A 25,920-nucleotide genomic window follows, 5' to 3' on the forward strand; every position below is an offset into this window, starting at 1 on the left:
TTGAGAACCCTGGAATTGGGGTTTTTTTTAAAAGGGATCCTTAGTCATCCCACTTTGGCCAAAATCCAGACCAATGGGAGGAGGAGGAAGAGATACTGTCCTTACAAGAGGAAAATAGAGGGGATAAAGTGATATTTACTGCTCTCCTTAAAAAGGACAAAGTTAGAACATTTCACAGGTTGTCACCACCTAACACAGGAATATTGTTCAGTTTGTTTCAGTTAATCAAGGTTACATTGATGTTATACATAGGATAATTCAATGTCTCTGAAGCATTAAAAGGCATTATGCATCAGCAGGGAACTGCAGGATGTAAATATTGTCCAATGGGTGATGGCACAGCCAGGGAAATATCTGTAAGAAAATTGAAGTGGTAGGACAGGGTGGGTTAGTGGCTGCCAGTGACTCAATAACTGTTTGTATGCAGTATTGGCAACATGCAGGTGTCGGTGGCCTGATGGAGTTGGAAGCACAATGAGCACAACATTAACCAATTCCAATTATGTGTCACCTCTACACACCTTGCCATATTCAGATATACTTACTCAAATGGGGAGGTGGTGACAAATTTATAAGGTCACTGGAGTCATAACACAGAGGCAAAAAGTATGGTGCTGGAAAAGCACAGCAGGTCAGGCAGCATCCGAGGAGCAGGTGAGTCGACGTTTTGGACATAAGCCCTTCATTAGGCACAGGTTAAGCCATTGGGACACAGATATGGTACCCCAATGGTAGCAGGTGGAAGTTAAATTCAACTAATTTAAATGTTTGAAACTGTAAGACCAGTCCTTAGTGACAATCATGAAAATTGTTGTAAAATCCCATCTGCTTCACAAATGTCCTTTGGAGAAGGAAATCTGCCATCCTTAGCTCATCTATCCTACATGTGACTCCAGACCCATAGAAATGTGGTTAACTCTTAACTGTCCTCCAAAATGAGCCAGCCTGCTCAAGGCCAATTAAACATGGGCAACAAATTCTGGCCTTGACAGCGACATGCCTTGAAAGAATAAAGGAAAAAAAGCTCTCCCTTGTTAGGCTCTTGGACTTGAAACAGTATATAATTCCAATCATCAAAAACTTCTCTCTCCAAGACTCTGCAATGTTTTGCCTCTACCCTTCACTGGATTTCAGTCTGTTTTCAGTTCAAATTTCTCACTTGTAGATGCATCAACGTTACGGCCCTCCCTGTCGCAGATACTTCACCTAAGCCTCCATTCTTTAGCTGTTTAGCTTATGTTTCTGTTTTACATGTCACCTTCAATTGGTTCCATTTTTAGTTGCAGAACTGTCAACAATTACCTCTGAATTCTCATTCTACTTACGCTCTTTTGCCTTGGTCTCTCTTTATCTCTGCTCGCTCCTTCCAAAAGCCTATAAATCTGGCTTTCAGTCACCTTCCTTAATCCTTTTTCCTCCATTCTCAACGTTCTGTTGTATTTCACACATCCTTTGGGATGTTATGTTACGTTAAATGCAATATAAGTTAAGCCTTTGTTGTTGAATTCTATGGAAGGTTATCAGTTAGGATCCCGACAGCATCGTCTTGTCCTTTTATCTGTTTTTTAGGACCCGATAAATTCTCAGTCTCAAAGAATTCTCAAATAAACTTCAGCTCAGTGTACGAGCAGCTGGTACAGATCTGCATCTACAGAGCTCCGAGAACTGCAGTCATAAACAATCAAGTCTCCATGTCATTCTCAACCTCAACGCATTTCTCCGGGTGACTGCTGCTAACTCCTGCTCTCCAGTAATCTAAACATATAGACTTCAAAGAGTATTCGATTAAAGACATTATAAGTCTGTTTCAAAACTCATTCAATTTTTTTATTTCCTAAACCTAAATTGAACTGTTTGTTTTGAAAAGCAATCAGGATTGCATTAGATGTTGCAGAATTAATAAAGTCTGGAAGTCAAAGAGTCTTAGAGCACAGAAACAGGCCATTCCTTGCTTTGAAGAGCTATCTCATCTCCTTAATAGACTTGCTCCCTTGGTCCATCCCAGAGAAGACAGGAAATGCTGGGAATGCATAGCAATTAAATCAGCATTTAAAATGGAGGAAAGTAGGCCGGCACTATTGTGAGCAAACAATGGGTTAAGACCGCCCATAAATGGTCACAGCCAAAATATTAATCCATTTTCTTTGATGATACTGATCACCTTACTAATTATGAGCTGGGATCTGCAGCACCCCACATTCGAGTAGACATAAATACCGCCCAGAATTCGACAAACACCAACAATGCTGCAAACACACAGCAAGTCGGTCAGCAGCTGCAGAGCAAAAAACACAGGTTAATTTACTCAGATACTCATTCAGAACTGAGCCCAAAAGATGAGTAAGTGTTTTAATTCAATCTGTAAAGGCCTCAGAAAGTGGGAAAATAAAGCCTAGAAATGCCCTAGATATTTTTAAGGGTGCAATTAACTAGAGCAAGCTCCTAGATCGAAAGAGATGATTGACTGCCAATGGCCACTGTTCATGGAGAAGACCCTGTTACACTTTCGAAGGTATTATCCTGCACTGAACATGAACACCTCCTAAATTGTCTATTCTCTGGGGATTCTCTGTTTTAAAGAATCTGCAGTTCATGTAAGGACAGAGGCTTCTCCTTCTCCCCTTTCTCCTCTCCAAGAAAAATAAATCCTTCTACACGCCCTCATGCCTTCCTTGAAATAATTCCTTAAGAAGTTTTCTTAAAAGATCACAAGTTATAGAATAAAATTAGCCATGCATCTCCACTCAAACATACTCCTTTTATAATCTTTAACATCATACATTTAATGATTGTTACATTAAGAGTGGGCTTATTTAAAGAGAATCAAGCAGAACTCCAGAATATTAATCCACTGTCATGTCTCCAGTATTTGTTGCCAGTTCATTAACCTCCAGACAAACATTCCAGAGGCACAGGAATCCCATCTGCATTTCATCAGCTTGGTCTATACCTATCCCATTAATTCCATGCCTCCAGAACATAGTCAAGCCACCAGCATTCACAGAGGCCATTTCACATGCTTCATTTTTATTTTATTCTAATTTCTAGTGACCACTATCAAAGTGATGGATGATGACGTGGGGAGACCGAAGTTGATCATACTCTAAAACACCCTCTCACCTGTCCAACAACATGCCTCAGCCCCACCTCAAAATGTAAGTAACAACTTTCCTATTGCCCACATCAGTTACCCTGCAGCTTCTTTGACTGGGGAGAAATTCAGTGCATCAGTTTTAGACTGGATGTGAACTCAGGTCCCAGAGTGGAAGACTACTGGTTAATCCAGTTCACCTAGGAGAAAGTGAGAACTGCAGATGCTGGAGATCAGAGCTGAAAAACGTGTTGCTGGAAAAGCGCAGCAGGTCAGGCAGCATCAAAAGAGCAGGAGAATCGACGTTTCGGGCATAAGCTCTTCTTCAGGAATGAGGAGGGTGTGCCAAGCAGGCTAAGATAAAAGGTAGGGAGGAGGGACTTGGGTGAGGGGTGTTGGGAATGCGATAGGTGGAAGGAGGTTAAGGTGAGGGTGATAGGCTGGAGAGGGGGTGGGGGCGGAGAGATCGGGAAGAAGATTGCAGGTCAAGAAGGCGGTGCTGAGTCCGAGGTTTGGGACTGAGAAAAGGTGGGGGGAGGGGAAATGAGGAAGCTGGAGAAACCTGCATTCATCCCTTGTAGATTTCTCCAGCTTCCTCATTTCCCCTCCCCCCACCTTTTCTCAGTCCCAAACCTCGGACTCAGCACCGCCTTCTTGACCTGCAATCTTCTTCCCGACCTCTCTGACCCCACCCCACTCCGGCCTATCACCCTCACCTTAACCTCCTTCCACCTATCGCATTCCCAACGCCCCTCACCCAAGCCCCTCCTCCCTACCTTTTATCTTAGCCTGCTTGGCACACCCTCCTCATTCCTGAAGAAAGGCTCATGCCCGAAACGTCGATTCTCCTGCTCCTTTGATGCTGCCTGACCTGCTGCGCTTTTCCATCAACACATTTTTCAGCTCTAATCCAGTTCACCGTCTAGTTATCTGTAAAGCTCAGTTTCCAAATTGTTCCAACTATTTATTGGATCTTTGGGCATTTATCACAGCATAATCACATTATGTGATAGGAAAGACTCCTCCCAAGTATGAAACACTTGGTGGCCAAAGGAGGTGACATGATTCAAAATCTCTCACACCTGAAAAAGCAACCAATGGGGGGAATAAAAAAAAGCTAAGGTTTGGAGTCTGTGTTATTAACAGGATGGAACCTGTCAAGCCTATAATATCATAACCCCAGTAAACCTATCTAATATGTAGCCTACATTCAACTTCATTTCATCTCTGTTATAGAGTCATACAGCATGGAAACAGACCCTTCAGTCCAATCAGTCTGTGCCAAACATAATCCCTAACTAAACTGGTTCCACCTATCTGCTCCTGGCCCATATCCCTTCAAACATTTCTAATTCATGTACATATCTAAGTATCTTTTAAAAGTAGTAATTGTGCCCACATCTGCCACTTTCCCAGGAAGTTCATTGCTCACGTGAACCACTGTCTATGTAAAAAAATTGCCACACATGATTTTCTAAAGTCCCTATGGTCTTATCGTCCTGTCCTATTAGCAAGATTAAGTTATTAGAAATAGGAGAACAGTAGAAGTGGTGAATGATTGACCCTGGGAGTACTCAACATTGATACCTGACTCCTCTCTTGACCTCCTCCAAGGTCATGGAAACTTGCTGCTGCATCCCACTTAATGCCTCTTCTCAACAAGTGAATTATGTTGAGCACCATTTGGAGAAAATACCATGGGATATAAAGGATCAGAATCTACCCAGTGTGGGAGCTTTCAATAAGATGTGGCTCGAATGTACTTCTGCTGCCCAGGTTTGGCCAGTTTATTAGTGAAGAGTTGTGAGATGGGACTGATTCATGCGGGAATCCTCTCACACATTCATCACCATCACTCATTCACAAGACCAAACGTGGTTAAAGAAAGAATGTCAGAGAAGCATCAAAATGAGATTCCAGTGAAGTTACAATATCGTTCCAACCACATCTTCATTAACAACACAGCAGGATAAAGGTATACAGTTAAATGGTCCCAAAACTGACAGATTCACACAAAGTTCTGTGGACTGTCAGTATCCAGTCAAGAATGGCGGTGGACAATGCAGCAACTAACAGAGGAGCCCCAGCAGCCATGCATTGGACAAGGCTAAAGTGTTTGCAAGTTCCTTTGGCACTGTCAGACGATATTTAAAATTGTCTAAGCATGGTGTAATTGCCTCTCCAAAAATCTAACTGTCAATTAATGTCATATGGTACCAATTTCCTTCCATTCATCAGTAAGTGATATAAAAAAAATCATTGATAGTTCCATCAAGTAACACCATAACTATCACTGCTCAATTTGGATTTCAATGGAACTTCTTGGCTCCAGACTCCCCTCAGACTTGATTTTTTTCACATTCTGCATCTTTCCTATATTATAACAATAACTACACATCACTAAAGCAATGAGACATGCAGCTTCACATAAACTGCTTTTCATTTGGGGGTCTTCCTTTCATTGTTTTTTGATCTGCCTGTGTGTCACCAAGGCACTTTTGTAAAAGTGGGAGGGAAGTGGAAAAACTCCCAGTGGCTGCAATAATATCTACCAGCAAGGATGATGTTCAATACCATTATTTCAGGCTATCAGGAGAAATGCCCTTCGTCCAAGCATCTTTATGTGGTCCGTTCATGAACTTTTTTTTTGTATAGTCTGTTTATGACCTTCTCTTCATTGTAAGGTCAGAAGTGGTTCTAATCTCTTGATAGGGTTCAGCTCCATCCACAACTCCTCAGATAATAGAACAATCCATACAACCTACAACAAGACCTGCACAACATCTAGGCTTGAGCTGACAAGTGACAAATACCAGTAAGCCTACAAGTAACCATCTCAAATAAGGGAAACTCCCAAGGGCTTACCCCTGCCATTCAACAATGCCAATACCACTGAAACACCTACCCATGATGTCTAGTGACAGCCTACTAATTAGAAGCTGAATTGGACTCGTCAGGTCATTATCTTGGTTACAAGAACAGGGCTAAGTGATGACTAGATTAGATTCCCTACAGTATGGAAACAGGCCCTTTAGTCCAACAAATCTACACTGACCTCCAAAGAGTAACCCACCTAGGCCCATTCCCCTCTACCCTATATTTACCCTTGATTAATACACCTAACACTATGTGCAATTTAGTATGGTCAATTCAACTAACCTGCACATCTTTGGATGGTTGGAGGAAATCCATGCAGACACGGGGAGAATGTGCAAATTCCATACAGTCAACCCAGGCAGGAATCAAACCTGGGTACCTGGCACTGTGAGGCAGCAGTGCTAACCACTGAACCACCATGCTAGTGGTTCACCTCTTGAATCCTCAGAATCTCCCTACTATCCGCAAGGCTAAAGTCAGGAATAAGACGAACTACTTGCCCATTGCTTGAATGGGTACGGCTGTATATGCAATGTGATTCAGGACAGATGCCTCTATCACCAGGCTGGCTATCCAGTCCTCCATTCAAGTGTCACATTGTAGTCATATACATACAGGATAGGAGAGAGAAACTTGGCAAGCGTACTTGCTAGCATCTCCTTTCACTGGTACTTCAATCACCAAGGAGAAGGGCGGCACGGTGGCACAGTGGTTAGCACTGCTGCCTCACAGCGCCAGGGACCTGGGTTCGATTCCCGCCTCAGGCGACTGACTGTGTGGAGTTTGCACATTCTCCCCGTGTCTGCGTGGGTTTCCTCCGGGTGCTCCGGTCTCCTCCCACAGTCCAAGGATGTGCGGGTCAGGTGAATTGGCCATGCTAAATTGCCCGTAGTGTTAGGTAAGGGGTATATGTAGGGGTATGGGTGGGTTGCGCTTCGGCGGGTCGGTGTGGACTTGTTGGGCCGAAGGGCCTGTTTCCACACTGTAAGTAATCTAAAAAAAGAGCAGTAAGACCAGGGGAATAGCTTTCTCTTCAAAGTCCCTCCAAGCACTGTTTCTAGGTTAGTGTCAGCAAACCCTGCAACAGGCAGTTGGCACAGATGTGAACTTGTCAGACTTCACACAGCAAGCACCACTGTCGGGCACTGTATGTCAGGGCAGCGCACTGACACACTGAGAAACAACTGTTTCACTGCTCAGCACAAAGCACCTTTACACATCCTTTTCTAAATATTAATACAACAATGTTTTTCTAGACCTTATTTACACCACCTCAGTATTTAACAAAATAGAATAGCTTCACAAGACGTCAAAAAATTGTTTCCAACCAAGAGGAAAGAGCACTGGCGATATTTTTATAATGTATTTTATATGCAATGCACCACTAGACTGGATTCAGGTGGAACTTTCACTCCCCGACGCAAAGAGAGGGAGATCTAAGCGCTTGTATTTTAACCAAAGTCATTTGTCTCTAAAAGTGAAGGCCAGATGTGATAACAGTGTACTTTCTAAATGCTGATTTTCTGTCCATCACAGCTACATGTTGAACTGAATATGTGACCAGGAAAGAAACAGTCACTTTTTTTTCCAAAAGGGAGAGTTCACTTTCAAACATTTATCAATGTCATTTTCAGCCTTGAAGGCTAATTTATTACAGCATTTCAAACTCAATGCTTCACAAGGTCACATTACATAATACACAGATGAAAACTATTTACACAGGTTGACAGACAAAAGTTCAAATGTGAAATTTGGCATTATATCATTCCTCTATATTTTTTCTTGTGCAAACATTAACAATAGCCATGCAGGATTTCAGGAGAAGAAAATGAAGGAATCCAGCCATTGCTCTGATTAAAGTAAAACATAATAAATAAATATGCAAAATCTGAAAGGGAAACCGAAAACAGTGAAAATATAGTGGTTCAGTCAGCGTTTGAGAGAGACTAGTCAGGCTAGGGTTGCAAAGCTGCTTTTCAGTGGTTCGCACTGCTGCCTCACAGTGGCAGGATTCAACTTCACCCTTGGAGTTTTCACATTTTTCATGTGTGTAGGTGTGTGTGTGGGTTTCTGCTGCGTGTTCTGGTTTCCAATGACAGTCCAAAGATATATATGTTAGGTGCACTGGCCATGCTAAATTGCCTGTCATGTGCAGGTTAGATGGATTAGCCATTGAGTTATAGGTAGGTGGGCTGAGTGGAATGCTGTATGGAGCGGAGGTGCACTCAATGGGCTGAATGGCCTGTTCCCACACTGTAGAGATTCTATGTGTAATCCTTTCCCAAAACCATCTCTGGTGTAACCTTCAAGTATTGGTTCTGATTTAACTCTGAGTACTTGGGGCATAATTAATCTTGCTAATTTACTGAACTGAATTAACCCTTAGAGTATTGCACACTGATGCAACCCTGCAAATATTACGCATGCTGCTTAACCCTGCAAATGCTAGTGTGAACTAACTGCAGAGCACAGCAATTTCTGACAGAGCAGGGTTGCCCTGCACTCTGTGCCGTGAAATGTTACTGGCTCAATGCCACTTCAATGCTCCATGATATCTGGAGCTCCTTACAAATATTTGCATAGACCTTCACAGCTGAGCATGCTTGCGGGGAGAAAAATGAAGAATATCTTGAAAGTTTACATTAAAATTCCTTGCACGTCCAGAAAATACAAAATGTTTACATCATATTCAGCATAGGGATGAAAGAAGACTCAAGGGAAAGATGTCAGAAAAATCTGCCAATGACTAGCCGGCAAATGTTGGTTTTTGACAGATTCACTGCATGATGGGAAGAGAAATAATGAACAGCAGGGATCATAAAAGGTCGAGAGGTGGCTGAAAGTGTTGTTCTGCAACCAGTTCACAGTCCCCTATCCTAGCATAAACGACATGGGAATTTTTTTTATAATCAATAAGTGATAGCAGTCATTTTAAGAATGCAAGCTTCTATTGTGTGCAGATAGCCACTGTCTCAGCAATTAGATTGTGCTTTCAATTCATCTTTATACGAATGGTCAGCCTTCAGTGCAGGGAATACAGTGTATATGATACTGAATTGAAACTCTGGCTAAAATGCTTGAAACTGCCAGGCTGCCCTGTCCTTGAAGCAGAAAGCAGGATTCCAAGGCCACACAGGCCATGGGATTTGTACCAACAATAACACACAGGAAGATCCCGCATTGTGATGTCAGATATGAACCTTGCTTGCACTGCCTTATCCCTGAAGTCTTTTTCCTGTGTGACAGAATAACATTTCTCATGAAAAGTGTCAGCGTCTGGCTTCCTACCTGCCACTGGGATTGCAGTCTACCCCTGACATTTCTCTCCAAACGGGAGAGCTGTGTTGGGTGGGAGTTCAGTGGATGGTAGGGAGCAGTATTATCAAGGAAACCCACACATCCAGCACTGGATGCTGTGGGAGATTGGGACAAGGGAGGAAAGGTCTGTTGTTGTTCTTATTCCTGTTTCTCCTTGAGCACTGCTGTGAAAGTACCTACCATTTCCACAAAGCAGCCCTCAGCTCATTTTGATTGTAAAGCTTTCCGAGACATGGGAATCTCAGCCTGTCAGAGTTTAACCAGAAAAACAGGCTAAATTGGAGACACCCAACCTCACAGCAATAGTCAAACGGCCAGGTCACCTTCTGTAAGTGGGTTGGCTGCCATCTTTACCCAGCATGCTGTCACTAAAACAGGAAGTGGTCAGGACTGATGCAGTGCGGGGTTTAGCTTGATATTTTAAAACACTTTTAACTAGGCTGCGGCAGATACAGGCCAAAGATAGGCAAGTGGGACTAGCTTAGTTTGGGAACATGGTTGGCATGGACTAGTTTGACTGCAGGGTCTGCTTCAATGCTGTATGACTGGATAATTTGTGCACACAACCAATCCTGAAGAAATGCTGTGGCTGGAGAGAAGGGCTCAACCATCTAGCTGCTGCAACATCATGCCCTTTCATCATGGACCATTCAGCTTCAAGTGAAGCCAACACCAATTCATCTCAATTAAAACCAAAACAGCTTTCTATAACTTCACTTTAATATTGCTGTAACGCTGCACTGAGGTGCAGAAATTCTAATAGGTTTAGTAATGTAAAAGGTTTTCGGAATAGTGTTTGATGCGTGTGTTTTTTTTTAATAATGGTTAAAGAGTTGCTCTTGGCAAATTCCCACTTCCTATATATTTTATATTGTGGGGGGAGGGGTGTGTATGTATGTTTTCAACTTTGGAAGGAGTTCTGTGGTATTGGGTTAATGATTCATCTCACAAATTATTTCAGCTTGTTTTGGTTTAAATGTCTTTTTGGAAACAGATGGTGGAACAAAAATATCTGGTCTCTCAGTTATTACAGTAGAGAGCTCATTGATTCAAGATGGGGGTACTTAGGAGGGAAAAGAACCAGGCACTTTTTGTTCCCCTGCGACAGATTAAGTTCATTAACCTGCTATACCCTATGTTAGAGAGATACAGGAGATTAAATTTTACAACGTAGTTCTGGAATGGAAAGACTGATCCATTAAAAGAATCCTATATTTTTCAATGTCTCTTGTGTCTCACCCATTCCTCTCCACTCATACACCATTCTGATTTGGAAATATTTTTGTTTCTTCATGGTCACTGTGTCAATACTTTGAGAATTACCCACTCAATGAGATTGTGGGAGCACCATCATCATACAGAAAGCAGCCGCTCAAATAGCAGGTCCATGATCAACTTGATGTGGTAATTGGGAATAAATAATAAATGTGGCCTTTCCAATGTCACCCACATCCCAAAACATTTTGATTTAAAAAATGAGTGTTGAGCATGTTTCTTCTATGTTTTTTTGTGAGAATTGATGTTCTTCCCATCATCACATTTTCTGTTTTTCTTCAGAAATAAGTGCTCAATCTGTCTATAATAGAGTATAATCTGGATTACCTTCACTGTTTGCCTGATACAGAGAGAAAGAGAGAGTGCTGAAACTAGGAAGTGAGTCAAATGCGAGTCTCAGCTCTTGCCCAATGTTCATAACAGGGCGCTGCAGTTCGAGTAACACCGCTGTCTCTTCTAGCTGACCTGCCTGAATTTAGGTGGATTATTATTTGTCATTTCCACATCTCCACACAGTCATGTCAGAAATAATTGTTGGGAATTCTGAAGTCCATAGCTGTGGACTTATAGACAATATGTATCCATCAAATGGAAAACTGCTGGCAGGGAGTCAGGAAAGACATAACGTGCCCCTTGAGGGCAATAAAAAGATTCACAACAAAATGGGTATTTTGTTTGGATCATTTCTTTTTGAAACTCTTTGGCACTGACCTGTTACAAATGTATTTATCAGGCCAAATCAAAAGGCAAAAATCACCAACATTACATGCAATCTTAAACAATGAAGTGCAATTATTTATAATTCTAAAATTCTTTAAATGGTTCAATATAGACCATTATGCTCATAGTAAATCACATTAAACAGGAAAATCTTATTCTTCAATAGAATCAATTGAAACACTTCATTGTTTGTAAGACTGAAGTACTTCAATGGAAGTTTTGTACATTAGAATCATATAAATTACTATAATTTCCATCAATAACGTGTATTCCCACTCCCATGTCATTACCTTTGCAATCTCCTAAGGAATTAACCTTCTCCTTTCTGTATCCATTGAAGTGCTGCCCCTTGGTAATGTCATACAAAGATGTCGGATAGGATTCCATTTGCATCCTGCCAACAGATTGCCCTACCTTTCCTCTAACTATTTTGATATCTCACTGTTCCTGTGTTCTCAGGCTGCTGACATCCAAAATACGATGAGTGCAAGTTTTTTTGGTGAAATCGTGGGAAATCTGAAGTCATTGTTTTCAACTCCACCATGAGTACCCGCACCACCAATTCAATCCCTATTTCTGACCAATGCCACTGGTAGTATTAGACCTTAGAATCCTATCAATCCTGTCTCACCAAATAATCTTCTGCAAAATGGTCTCTCTCTTCTCTGTTTCAGTAACCTCCCCGAGCTTCCTCACATCTAAAATTAAGAATTCTTCTAAAACACAATTCCCAACCTTATCCCTATCATTTATAATAGTTCTTCTAACCATCTCGGTGCAAAGTTGTGCAATTTCCTCACTGCTCTGCAACATTCTCCTCAAAATGTACCTACCTGAGCAAGTTTTGTAGTCATGCCTTCTTTTTACCTGCTTTGATCTAATCACACTTATTACATTTCTATTAAGTGCTTTGCTATGTTATCCTCAGTTGAAGGCACCATATAAAATACAAATTATTTTTAACTTTACTCTAGCTACTGTCACCTTCATTTCCTTGCTAATTTCACCACTATTCTTCACTGGAACACAGATTAAAGGTAGCATGCTGAAAGAAGTGAGTGAGGAACAAGGCACTTTGTAGTCCTATTGTATCTGTCTGAAGAACCTTCTCCTGTTTGCGTCAGTAGAGAGGTAACCCATTTATTTTAAACAAGTGGTGTCTCCACTCAACAGCACCACAGTTGGAAGTCTGGCAGTTCAATTTCAGGGTTGGCAACAATTATAAGTACAAGAAATTGACAAAATCACAGCATCTTCTTTTTAGCAGGAAGTAAGATACCTGCTGGATAGAGTAGAAAGGGGTCTCGTCTACAATTGATAACTGAGGACACTCAAGTTCTGTTTCTGATTCTTTGTTTGCATGAACTCTCACTCAGTGTACGTGATTCATGCCCTTCCAGCCTGATCTGCCCGGCTAATTTTCAACATCAATTCAGCAATTACATTAGGGTGTAAGGATCCAGAGGTTTAACATCAAGGATTGCCTTAAGTTCTATCCACTAAGCTGATGTTAAATGTACTTGGTGGAAAAACAACTTAGATCTCAAAGGAGTAACAGGGAGCATCCTTGTCTTCCCGTTATCAATGGAACTTGTACATTGCTAATAAACTACGTCTCGTTTAAAACAAGTGCTTCTTCTCCTCATTAGATTAACAAGGAGTTTTCCTCTAACCCACTAGGCTAAATGGGTGCTGTAAATCCCTTCCCTAAAAGATGATCGTGGCTGCAAACCTATTGAATGGTGAGCAAACATCCAGACAGCCTCATACCAAAGAATAGTCAGTGGCAGAGTCAATGATTGCTCATACAATGTGGTGAGCAGCCCCTCATGATTTTGTAAACTTCTATCAGGTCACCCCTCAGCCTCTGACGCTCCAGGGTAAACAGCCCCATTCTGTTCAGCCTCTCCCTGTAGCTCAAATCCTCCAACCCTGGCAACATCCTTGCAAACCTTTTCTGAGCCCTTTCAACTTTCACAACATCTTTCCGATAGGAAGGAGACCAGAATTGCATGCAATATTCCAGAAGTTGGACCAACATACTGCACAGTTGCAACATGACCTCCCAACTCCTATACTCAATACTCTGACCAATAGTGTAAAGCATACTAAACTCCTTCACTATCCTATCTACTCGCGACTTTATTTTCAAGGAGCTATGAACCTGCACTCCAAGGTCTCTTTATTCAGCAACACTCCCTTAGGACCTTACCATTAAGGGTATAAGTCCTGCAAAGATTTGCTTTCCCAAAATGCAGCACCTCAATTAACATTACAGTCTGTTCTGATGCTGTTCTGATGCAATACGATAGTTCCATTCTGTGTGATCCCATAAAATCGCATAATAGCAGCACCATTTAAACAATGAGACTGGAATCATGTCATAGCCAATACATGTAAGGAAAGTTCACGTTCTCCAAATAATGGTCCAAATTCTTCAATCACATTAAAGCCAACTTGCGTTAGAAATGTGTGTTATAGCAGAACCGACTGTACAACGGTAATTGCTGGTGCAGTCTAAGGTGCAGCAGTTTTGAAGAGCAGGAGTGCCCTGTTGGTTGATCAGAGATGTGCCATGAGGGTTCATAAGGGCTGGCACATGTCAGATGCCAAGGTCCATGGATGTGGGGTGTGTGAGGCCATTGCCCATGGAATATGGCTGAGATGTTGGTGCCCTGTGTCCTTTGGAGCAAGCAGAGAGCTGAACGCATTCTGGTTTTGAGGTCAAGTTTTCCCAATGGCTAGTTTGTGTGGTGAATTTGGTAAGATCGCAACCTGTAACTGTTAACAAGTGATAATGAACTCACCCCTGTCTTGTGAAAATCTCACCACACTGTTGAGCAAAGCAAACGAGACACAATAAGATGATCTCAATATTGAGAATGGGCCTCACTGAAGACCTCAACTGATTCTACAAGTCGCTATAACCAACATCGCTCAGAACCTGATAAGGTTCCACCTAAGGACATTGCCAAACCAGAACTGAAGTGATAAAGAGACATATCCCAAATCCTAGAATGCAAAATCTAATGGAAAAGCAAAGTTAGGACGCTTTAGTAAAGCCACATACAAAGCTGGAGATTCATTATTTAAACTGCGGTGAAGGCAGGAAGCATTTATTGAAAGCACAGACAGTTGGACTCATTCAGGATAAACTATGAAAGAAACTGGGATTACTATTAGAGTTGCAGACAGTGGAAATCAGCCAGAAAAAAAACTGTGATTAAGGCACACACAGTGACTGTCACTGCAGGCTCATTCAGTAAAGCTCTTAAGGAAACAGGGATAATTTATTTAGGCCATAAATACGGGGAATTATTGTCCATTTTAGCCAGAGTAAGTGGGAATCCTCTTTTTTGATTGCAAAATCATTGAAAACCTCTCTCGAGAACAGAATGCCAGTCCTGCTATTACTGAAAGACTAAAATCCTTGAAGCATGGAAATTGAATAATCACATTTGGAAGTCAAGACATCAGAAATAATGCTGTCTACGGGATTTAGTTTCAGAGTTGGGCTAAATAAAACACAGAATTGGGCATCTTGTGAATTTCAAGTTTTGACATTGGTGTGAGTGTCACTGTCTTGTCAGATAGTGAACCGTGTTTGAAAAAACACTGCTTACAGATAACAGCAGTGCAACTACAGGGTCCAGTAGGTATAGCACTTAGAATTAAACATATTAAACCATTCTATTTTATGGTTGATAAGTGTTCAGCTAGATTATCAAAAAGCGGAATTTTGTTGAATCTCAACACAAACAATGGATTCTGACTGGTGCCATGGCCAAGCAATCCAGATGCTTACTTCATTGATCACTCCGTTGGGGTTTTAATTCAACAGGCTGCCATTTGGGATCACCTTGACCCCAGAGATTTTCAATGGATGATATCCAACATATTACAAATTCATCAAGGAGTCACATGCCAAATGATGCCATGTTGATACAGAGTGGAACAGTCAAGGAGGACGATCGGAGAGTGCATGGCCTCCTAAGATGCTGATGAGCAGAAGGGCTCACCTTTAACAACAACTGTGAACTCTCCAAAGAATTTATCCTTGTCAATATCAGGCACTGATTAACTCCATAGGATGGTTTCTTTAAAACAAAAGTAAATCACGTTACAAGTTATAGAGCAAGCGTCACAGCAAACAAGCTGATTCCTGTATGTGCAGCTTGCAAAACAAACTAACTTCCAGCAGAGTTCAAACATTGTATACACAGTATATGGTGTCCTTAATGGTGAACTCCATTAAAGGCATAATACATATCCGACAGTCATTTCTACTTCCTTTACATGGTCGATTCCTATCTGCCCTATGGGCAATTAGGGATGGGCAATAAATGTTGGCTTAGCCAATGATGCCCTCATTCTGTGAATGAATAAAAGAACTCTCCTACAAGTACAGAAATAACAACAGAATTAAATCAGTATAAAGTCTCCACAAATTAACTTCTCATAAAAGCTAATCTGTGGTTCAGCAGATTATTTTAATTCAAGGTTGGTATGTTGAGGGTGAGTTAGAGAATGCTCCTTTTATTATTCTGGATACGTTCTTAATCTGGCTTGCGTATCAGGATATGGATATGTGTTAAGATTTTGAGAGTTTGACATTTCACAGTCCAGAATGGGACAATGCATAACAAAATGGTGAGTCTCTGGTCAAAGTTAAAGAGGTGTTCTGCCAGTTTAGAAATGTAGAGTATTAATGCTGGTGAGTAGTTAAGTTTTGCTTTTTAATTTTGTGACACCTCAAACTTGACCGCACTGTTTCTCCTATAATTTCTGACATCGCTGATCTGTGGCCAAACTGACTCCATCACATGTTCCTTCTTGAAATCTCTCCTCGTAAAATGACAGAAAATAGTAGAGTGTGTCAAAGACAGGATGTCACAACACAGGAAGCTGCCTTTAAATAATGATTGATGCTACCTGCAGAGAGTTCCAGTAATAAACTTAATTCTAAAAAGCAGAATGTTCCAGTCTTTGTAACAATTATTAAAGGAGTCAGTTTCAAATAATTCAAAACAGAAACTGTGGCTGTAAACTAAAAACAGGTGGGTACGGTCATCAGCAGTAACAATAATTTGAACTGGAGGAATGTGTGCTGTGTCTACCAAACCAATACACAATACAAAAGCACACTGGAAAAAGTACAGGCCAACACATCTTTCAGGTCGACGGTACTGTTCTTCACTCCCAGTGCATCAGACCATATGTTTATTCAAGATCCTGATGTACCTCACAGTGGGAGGGAGATTCTGAGCTCTGTCTCAGTTGCCCAGTAGACAGATGGCTTACAGTGATGACCTGCTGTGTTGCACACCCAAAAATTCACAGTCAGCAGTCCACACAATCAATCAGTGACAGCTCCAGTGGCAGGTTTAGCTGTGAAACATATGCAAATATAGCCTAGGGGAATTAATCCTCCCTGGTGTGGACAATGAGCGTAATTATAGCTATCAACATAAAACATGGGACGATAAGGAAAATTGTGTGAGCTGTGTAACAGCTTTCAACTCATAAGAAGCTATTTAACATTGCCGATTTTCCTTTGGTCATTGATGCCAGTGAAAAAGTTGAGTTGAACTCCAAATAGAGAAAATCCATTTTAAATATTCATTGAATTCACATTAGTAAATGGAGGAAAATTCATACGCAATAGTGTTTTTATTAAAAAGGGGATGAGAGAATATACCTGTATTAAATAAAACAAAAGACTGACAATTCTTATAAAATTATACCATTTAATTCTTATAACTATTCCTTTGTAAAGCATTGGTTGAATCACTTGCGAAAATATGGAATGAGATTTCAAATGTCATTCTAGATGTCAAAGCAAAAATTAGTCTGTCTCAGTGAGTGTTCTCAATGTAAATCAAACCCCCAAAAAACCAAAAGAAGAATCAGTTATGATGGATCTTGATAAATGACTGGATTGGAGTCAACAGCATCAACTCAACCCATTTTTGGTACTGGATTTCAGGAAGAATGTGAATGTTTTTGAGAGAATGTAGAAAAGATCAATGAGAATGGTTCCAGGGATGTGGGACTTCAGATTGGAGAAATTGTGGTTACTTATCGAAGAGAAAGTTGAAAAGAGATTTGTTAGAGGTATCCAGAATCATGAAGGGTTCTGTAGAGTAGAGAGAGAAACAGTTCCTTTTGCAAAAAGGGCCAAGGAAAAGAGGATACAGATTTGAAGTGATTGCAAATAGAATCAAAGGTTGTTTGAGAAGACACACTTTGACATTATGATTTGAAATGTACTGCTTCACATTTTGGTTGGGGTAGATTCAATTCTTACTTTCAAAAGAGAATTGGATAGGCACAATGAAAAAATTAATTGGGATTATTGGGGAAAGGCCAGGATGTGGGGCATCTAATTTGCTGTTGCAGAGATGCAGCATGGGCTCCCTTCATTGACTGAATGATCTCTGTCTCTGTGACAACCATTCCACGATTCTATATGAAAATTAACCAGATGTTTCTGGCATCATTATGGGAATTCAGAACCTGGTCAAACTGAATCCAGATCAGCCTTTCTTTCTCAATAGTATGGACAATCACTCCATCAGCTTGGTAAGTAAATGAACAGAGCAGGACAGTTTCATGTCAATTCCAGATCATTATTACTTATCTTCACCTGAGATGGTGAGCAAGAAGTTACACATAGCTTTGCTAGCCCTGATTGTTGAATGTGGGATTTCCTTCCACACCTTGATTGTTATTGAATGGTGTGTGGTAAAACTCTAGCATTTGGTTGTTGAATGAGAAAAAGATCAGGATTAGCTGTGATGCTACCTGAAATAAAGAAGCTTACTGATGCTCACTGACTGTAAATAAATAAATGATGAACAGCCTTAGGAGTAACCTAGCAGAGATCAACTGGAATGACTGACAGGTTATCAACAGCTTAGGTTGTCATTGGGGAATAATTATTGGAACAAGTCTGACATGTGTGCAGAGTATAAGGGACATCACTATCGAGAAGCAATCTTTTGAAATTAATAACAACATGCAAATTGTTGTTTGTACTCATCTTTCAAAATGTCCATATATTTATCTGAAGTGAGATGTTAAAAAAGACAATTTTAAAAAAACATTTGAGGCACTTTCAAAATTGTTGCATTCAATTCTGTTGAAGGAGAAGGATATTCTGTCAAACATTTAAACAGCAGCTTCTGAGCTTATCATGAATTATGTCATAGGCACATTTAAAAAAAAGTGTTTTGCATCCCTTTGGATCTGTGAAGCTGGAAAGCTGAGAAAGGGAATGATGCTCAAGTTCACCTTTGGATTTTTTTTAAACAGATCTATTGAAAGGGGACCATTTCCTGCAGATAATATGCAGAAGGAAAGTCTCAAGATAAATATTTATGTAATGGTTCAAGTTTTTAGGTTAGAGAGAAGTGTGTAACCTCCATTGCTGGAAGCTGCCATTTCTAATTTAAAATATTTCACCTTTTGATGACCTCACAAATCCTAGTGAAAGAACAGGTTTTTAAACAGTGGGTTTGCCCATTAGGACCTCTTTTAAAAACCAGTTACAAAGATCATTAAGTTTAACATCCTTTTTCCCCTCTTCTGTCCACCTCTATTGATTTTGGGATTTTTTTTGCCCTTAATTGTTGAGTATTGTGGAGATTACCATGTGAATGAGGTTGAGGAGAAATTGAGCTAGACAGTGCACAGGAGCTGAACGAACTCATAATTAAAATAACACAGTCACTGATGTGACCCTGGGTTAATGGCTGTACCTTTATTCATGGCTCTGTGTCAAACTATTTCCATAAAGGTCCTAAATGAGCAACAGAGCAGCAATCAATCTGGAAAACGGTGAATGCTCTGCTCATAAACTGGGAAAAAAGAGTCCCTCAGAGTATGAGAAAATAAGAAACAAGAGAGGAAGGAAAGACTACCTGGCAATCAAGTCTGCTCCTACATACCAAGTATAATCTATCCCCTTCATAAATGAGAACATAGGGGACCATGAAATGTAGGATCCATACAGTCCAGTTTTCAAACTATAACAACATATAAATGCATGCCTTTCTTTTTGCAGCTCCACTTTTCCAACCTCTCAGATATTCCTTGAGATCAAAAATCTACTTTTCAGTTGACAATCAATGTGATGTAAGGTGTGTGATTGATATACGTTTTAGTGTTATTTATTTTAGTTTGAACTAATTGCATATGTGTTTGGTTTCTGTCTATGAGGGATGTAATGATAATTATTTTGTAGCCATGGCGATTTCTTTTAAACTACAGTGTGAGAGAGGGGCTTCCTGGAGAGTAATGGAGTTCAATTTACATTGGGTGAGTTTGATGAGCAAAATAGGGTAACAGGGTAAACAGTTGTGCATTAGGCTTTGGTCAGAAGGTTCTGGAATTTTTTGGCTTGGCGAACACATTTTACTTGAAGAAAATCCTTTTCAGCTCTGGTCTTGCAGAAGTCTTGACTGAAGCTGAATGTGTAAGATAGCTGTTCCTGAAGGGAGATAGTTTAGAGCTGTTAAGAAATAAGTTGCATCAATGTAACGATTTTCATTTGAAAGTTCTGGACCAGAATTCTTTGATTAAAACCTCGAAGGGGTTATTTGAAGCTCTGTTGTATGAAGACTCAAGGAAGAGGCTATCAGACTATTAAGACTAAGAAGTGAAGTCCAGTTAAGTCAAGCCCTATAGATATAACAGAGAAGAAAACTGTCTCCAGTGTGAGTACTGCAAGTAGTGGTGTTGGGACTAATGGGATTATATTTTATGATGTGTTTCGAAAGTGTTAAATTTCTGTTATAAGCAAATAGTTTGATTTAATTTTTTTCTCATTTACTTTGTGTAATAAACTTTTATTATTAAAATCAAATCTGCAGCTTTATATTCTTGTGTTTCAGTGAAAGACCACCTGATTATAACAAAATATTATCTATCAAACCAGATTTCAGTCCAGTTATTATATCGGCTGAGTTCATGATAGAGCATCTGCTATTTTCCGAGGTATAGAATTCCAAAGGTTCCCAAACATTTGAGTGAAGAAATAGCTCCTCATTTCAGTCCTAAACAATCAGCCCTTATCCTGAGGCTATTTTAGATTCTGCAGCTGAGGGAAAGTTGCCCTGTCAAACCCTTTCATAAAACCTGTGAGTATAAGAATAATTTACTCAGCCTGTCATCATACAACAGCCCTCTCACCCAAATAAACGATCTAATGAACCTTTTTTGTCTCAGCCCCAAGGCAAACATATCCTTTTTTATATCAAAACTCTGTACAGAACTCCATTTGTGGCCTCACCAAAGCGCTATACAACTGTAGCAGGACTTTGTTATTTGTCTACTCTAATAGCTTTACAATAAAGGCTAACATGCCATTTTCTCTCTCTAACTGCTTGCTAGACCTGTATTCTTTGCAAAGGTATACCCAGCCTCTCTGGGCATCAACATTTCATACTTTCTGAAAACATTCTACTTTTCTATTTCTATTACTGAAATGAACAACTTAATGCTTCCTCACGTTAAGTTACATCTCCAACTTAGGTGCCCAGTCCCTTTATCTGTCCTACAGCCTTTTTATGTTTTCCAGCTTATGTTCCTGCCTAGCTTTCTATTGCCATAAACCCGAATGCTCTGCTCTTGATTTCTTCATCTAACTTATAGGTTACAAATATCTAAGTTACCATCACTATATCCCAACATTTTCAACCTTACTTTGCCTCATATATTCCTTGTGCCCTATTCCTATCTGTTTTCCCAGCAATCCTGACCTTACCCCCAACTCCATGAACCGTCATCTTGCACATTCTTCTTCTGTATTGAATGCCTTTTCAAAATCTAGGTGCAGTGCATCTACTAGCTTCCCAACATCTGCCCCATCCTCAAAATACATCCTTATATTTGTTAAACACAATTTTATTTTCCTACAATCAGGTTGACTCTGTCTGAACATTTCCTAAATGCACTGTTAATACTTACTTAAGAGCAAAATTCTAGCAATTTCCTGATGACAAACACCAAGCTAGCTGGCCCTGTAGTCACTTGTTTTCTCACTCCCCCTGTTCTTGACTAGCATTGACAAAATTGTAAACAGGCATCATTCCACAATCTGTAGAATTTTGGAAATTCCTAACTAGTTTATAAACCATCTCTGCATCTACTTCTTTGAGAATCCTGAGGATTAGCCAGATTTTAATTGTTTAATTCTTTAATTGTTATAAGTTCTTCACTTTTATTACTATGGAATATAATTGTGTTTTATACTGGGAAAATAGCACAAAGTATTTTCTGAATACCCTGTCATCTCCTCATTTCCTATGATAATTACTTCAGTCTCTGTTACAAAAAACCAATGCTTGCTTTAGCTACTCATTTTTTTATATACTTGTCAAAGATCTTACAATTTGATTTTATATTTCTGGTTAGTTCAGAAAATTCATTTACGCCCAGTAAACTTTCATTCATGTAAGTAATTGTAATGAAACACATCAGCAGTGAAGCAATTATTTCTGATTTATTTCCAGTTATTTCCAGAAGGCCTTTGACAAGGTGACACACAAGAGGATGTTGTATAAGGTAAGTGTTTATGGAGTTAGGGCCGAGATACTGGCAGGGATAGATGATTTGCTGACCAGCGCAAGACAGAAAGTAGGGACAAAGGGGCCTTTTCCAGGATAGCAGCCAGTGACTACTGGAGTTATAGAGTCATAGAGCATGGAAACAGAGTCTTAAGTCCAACCAGTCCATGCTGAACATCATCCCAAACTAAACCTGTCCCAGCTGCCTGCTCCTAGCCAATATCCTGTCAAACTTTTCTTGTATTTATCTAAGTGTCTTTGAAATGTTCTAACTGTTCCTACATCCACCACTTCCTAAAGAAATTGCAGCGGGACCTTGCTCAGCTGGGGAATTGAGCTGAGAAATGGCAAATGGAGTTTAATATAGCTAAGTGTGAGGTCATGCATTTTGGATAGTCAAATCAAGGTAGGAGTTTCATGGTGAATGGTAGGGCCTTAGGAAGTGGCATGGAACAGAGGGTCCTTGGAGTTTGGGTGCACAGTTCTCTGAAAGTGGAATCTCAGATAGACAGGGCAGTGAAGAATGTTTTTTGCACACTGGCCTTCATCAGTCAGGACATTGAGTATAGAAGTTGGGAAGTTATGCTGCATTTGTCCAGAACGTTGGTGAGGCTGCACTTTGATTACTATGTTCAGTTTTGGTCACTTTTCTATAGGAAGACATTATTAAACTGGAAAAAGTGCAGAAGAAATTTAAAAGGATGTTACCAGGACTCAACAGTCTGAGTTACAGGGAAAGGTTGGACAAGCTAGGACTTTTTTCTTTAGAGCTTAGGAAACTGTGGGGGGATTTTATAGAAGTGTATACAATCATGAGGGATCTGGATAGGATGAATGCACTAAGTCTTTTGCCCAAGGTTGGGGAATAGAGAGCACCGGTTTAAGGTTAGAGTGGAAAGAATAAATGATAATCTGAGGGTAACTTTGTTTTTACACAGTGGGTGGTACGCATGTGGAATGAACTGCCAGCAGAAGTGGTTGAGGTGGGTACATTAACAACATTTAAAAGGCATTTGGACAAACACGTGGATAAGAAAGGATTAGAAAGCTATAAGTGCAGGGAAATGGGGTTAGCATGGATGGACATTTTGGTCGGCATGGACCAGTTTGGGCCAAAGGGCCTGTCTCCATGCTTTAGGACTCTCTGACTTTAAATTCATTCCACATGGGAAGCACCCTCTGTGTAAAAACAAATCCCCTCATCTCTTTTTTAAATCTCTCTCCTCTCACCTTAAAAACATGCCCTTTTGTCTTGAAAATCCCCCATCCTAGGGAAAATACACTTCCCATTAATCCTATCTCTGGCCATCATGATTTTATAAACCTTCATAATGTCATCTCTCAACCTCCAATACTCTAGTGAAAAAAAGTCCAGTCTTTCTTTATAACTCAAATCTTCCATACCTGGCAACATCCTGGTAAATCACTTCTGAACCCTCTCTAGCTTAATAATATCCTGCCTATAACTGAATGACCAATACTCCAGAAGAGGCCTCACCAACATCCTGTACAACCACAACATGACTTCCCAACACCTAAATTCAAAGGACTGAGCAATGAATGCAAATGTGCAAAATGCTTTTTTAACTACCCTGTCTATATGTGACGCAAACTTCAAAGAATTATGTACCTGAGCCCCTGGGTGCCTCTGTTCTACAATACTACCTAAGGCCCAACTATTCATTGTATAAATTGTACTAAAATGCAATACTTCTCATTTATCCAGATTGGACACCATCTGCCATTCCTCAGCCCATTGACCCATTTGAACAAGATCCTTTTGTAATCTTAGAAAACCTTCTTCACTGTCTTCTATGTCACCAATTTTGGTGTCATCTGCAAACTTACTAACCATGCCTTTCATCTTCTCATCCAAACCATTTATATTAAAGACAAACAAAAAAGTTCCTCAAGACTCAGTTGTGAAGCCGCAACTATTGATGTTATACATTAACGATCTGGACGAAGGAAGTGAGGGCCACGTTGTTTAGTTTGCAGATAACATAAAGATAGATGGACCTGACAGGTAGTCTTGAGGAAGCAGGGAGTCTGCAATAGGATTTGGACAGGCTAGGAGAGTGGGCAAGTAAGCGTCAGATGGAATACATGGGAAATTGTGAGGTTATGCATTTTGGTAGCAAAAATAGAGGCATGGACTATTGTCTAAATTGAGAAAAGTTTTAGTTATCTGAAATACAAGTGGACTTGGGAGCCCTAGTTCAGGATTCTCTATAGATTAAGATGCAAGTTTAGTTCATACTCAGGAAGGTAAATACAATGTTAGCATTCATTTTGAGACAGCTAGAATACAACAGCAGAGATGTACGGCCGAGACTGTGTAGGACTCTGGCCCGATTGCATTTGGAATATTGTGAGCAAATTTGGGTCCCGTATCTAAGGAAAGATGTGTTGGTGCTGAAGGAGATTTACAGGAATGATCCAGGGGATGAAAGCTGGTCATATAAGGAGCAGTTAAGGACTCCGGGTCTGTACTCGACGGAGTTTAGAAGGATGAGTGGGCATTTCATTGCCAGTTATGTAAAACTGAGAGGCTTGGATATAGTGAATATGGAGAAAATGTTTTCACTAGTAGGAGAGGCTAGGACCTGAGGGCACAGCCTCAGAGTGAAGGGATGACCCTTCAGAACTGAGATGAGGAGCATTTCTTCAGCTAGATGGTGGTAAATCTGTGGAACTCATCGCCATAGAAGGCTGAGAGGCCAAGCCATTGAGTGCATTTAAGGCATAGATAAATAGGTTCTTGATTAGTAAAGGGATCAAAGGTTATAGAGAGAAGGCAGCAGAATGGGGTTGAGAAACAAATTAGGTGTGATCAACTGGTGGAGCAGAGTTGATGGGCCAAATGGCCTAATTTTGCTCCTATATCTTATGGTCTATGGTCTTATGGTGTATTTTATGGAAAACTTCTTGCTGAATATTTTACATTTGTTGTGGAGTTGATTTTCCTCATGATTATTGTGAACACAGCCTGTGTACCTTATGGAAAAAAAGGATGTTGTCCCTTTAATTGGTGGTTTGAAGATAGAGTTGTATACAAGATTAACTTAGTGGATGGTATTAATGTCATATGTCTAATTGGACCAGAGTTTTAAATTTAAAAAAAAAGTAGCTCTGTTGTTAAAAAACACAAAACATTAGCAGTGCACTCTAAATTTAACATGAACTCAAGAAATCTGGGGCAGGATTAAACATCGACTCACAGGAAAGTTACCCAGAAAGGCCAGTAATTTCTGGATAAGGCACATCAGGCAACATACAGGCATAGTGCATTGAAGAACACCACCGTGATGCTGGAGGGTGGTGGGGTATAGGTTTACAGCTTTTGTGTCAATGTATATTAGAAAGTGAGTTCACTGAGTCCAGTGTTCAAACAGTTCACACTTTGCCGGATTATGACAGCCTGATTTACAAAAGTCTCTTAAGAGGCCCAGTAAACAGCGAGCCAAGTCTGACAAACAGCTTGACCTCTAGGCAGGGAAATTTGCTGGACAAAAACAATGCACAATGTGACATTATGATGCCAAGTCAGCAGAGGAAGCCCAGATCTCTGACATCTTCTGCTCATAAAAACTTGCCCTCAACTCAGGACACTGTGGTCATTAACATAAATGTAAAATTGTGAACTAAGTAAATGAAAAAGCATCCTTCTAGGAGTTCCTGAATCCCAGCAAATCTGACGACATTTGATCCATTAGCACTTGGCTGAGTGTCATTCCTTAGTTTGCCTGAGGTTGGAAGATGCTTAAGGTGTACACTGTTTTATAGAAACCTCAAATGCCACTCTTATGAAGCTCAGAAGTGTTATTCGATGAGAGTTTGCATTTCTATTGCAATTTATCAGCAGGAATGTTTCTCAGGGTGATCTACAATAAGGAAATTTCAATGAGAGATCATTCCTGACTCCAATCCAATAAACCTTACTGGGAAATGAACAGGTTATCAGGTAGTATTGAACCTGGCTGCTATGCACCGACAGTCACAACCAAATAGTCGCTTTGCAGTTACATATATGGGAGGCTACATTGTGCATACCCATCTGCTGTGTGTGGC

The 25,920-nt window shown here is 40.3% G+C and overlaps 1 protein-coding gene across 3 annotated transcripts in view; it reads right to left on the reverse strand.

The window, feature by feature from the left end:
* LOC132828425 (signal peptide, CUB and EGF-like domain-containing protein 3) overlaps positions 1-25,920 on the reverse strand; it is a 364,946-nt gene that overhangs the window by 143,084 nt on the left and 195,942 nt on the right. Inside the window, exon 1 of one of the 3 annotated variants that reach the window (XM_060845530.1) lies at positions 1,326-1,380. The exons of the other annotated variants lie outside the window; for them this stretch is intronic. The gene's annotated coding sequence lies outside the window, so the exon portion shown is untranslated. Of the gene's footprint in view, positions 1-1,325; positions 1,381-25,920 lie in introns of those variants that run through there. 3 annotated transcript variants of the gene reach the window in all.

The sequence above is a fragment of the Hemiscyllium ocellatum genome, chromosome 26 (assembly GCF_020745735.1).
Source record: "Hemiscyllium ocellatum isolate sHemOce1 chromosome 26, sHemOce1.pat.X.cur, whole genome shotgun sequence".
In the NCBI taxonomy this organism is placed as follows: Eukaryota; Metazoa; Chordata; class Chondrichthyes; order Orectolobiformes; family Hemiscylliidae; genus Hemiscyllium; species Hemiscyllium ocellatum.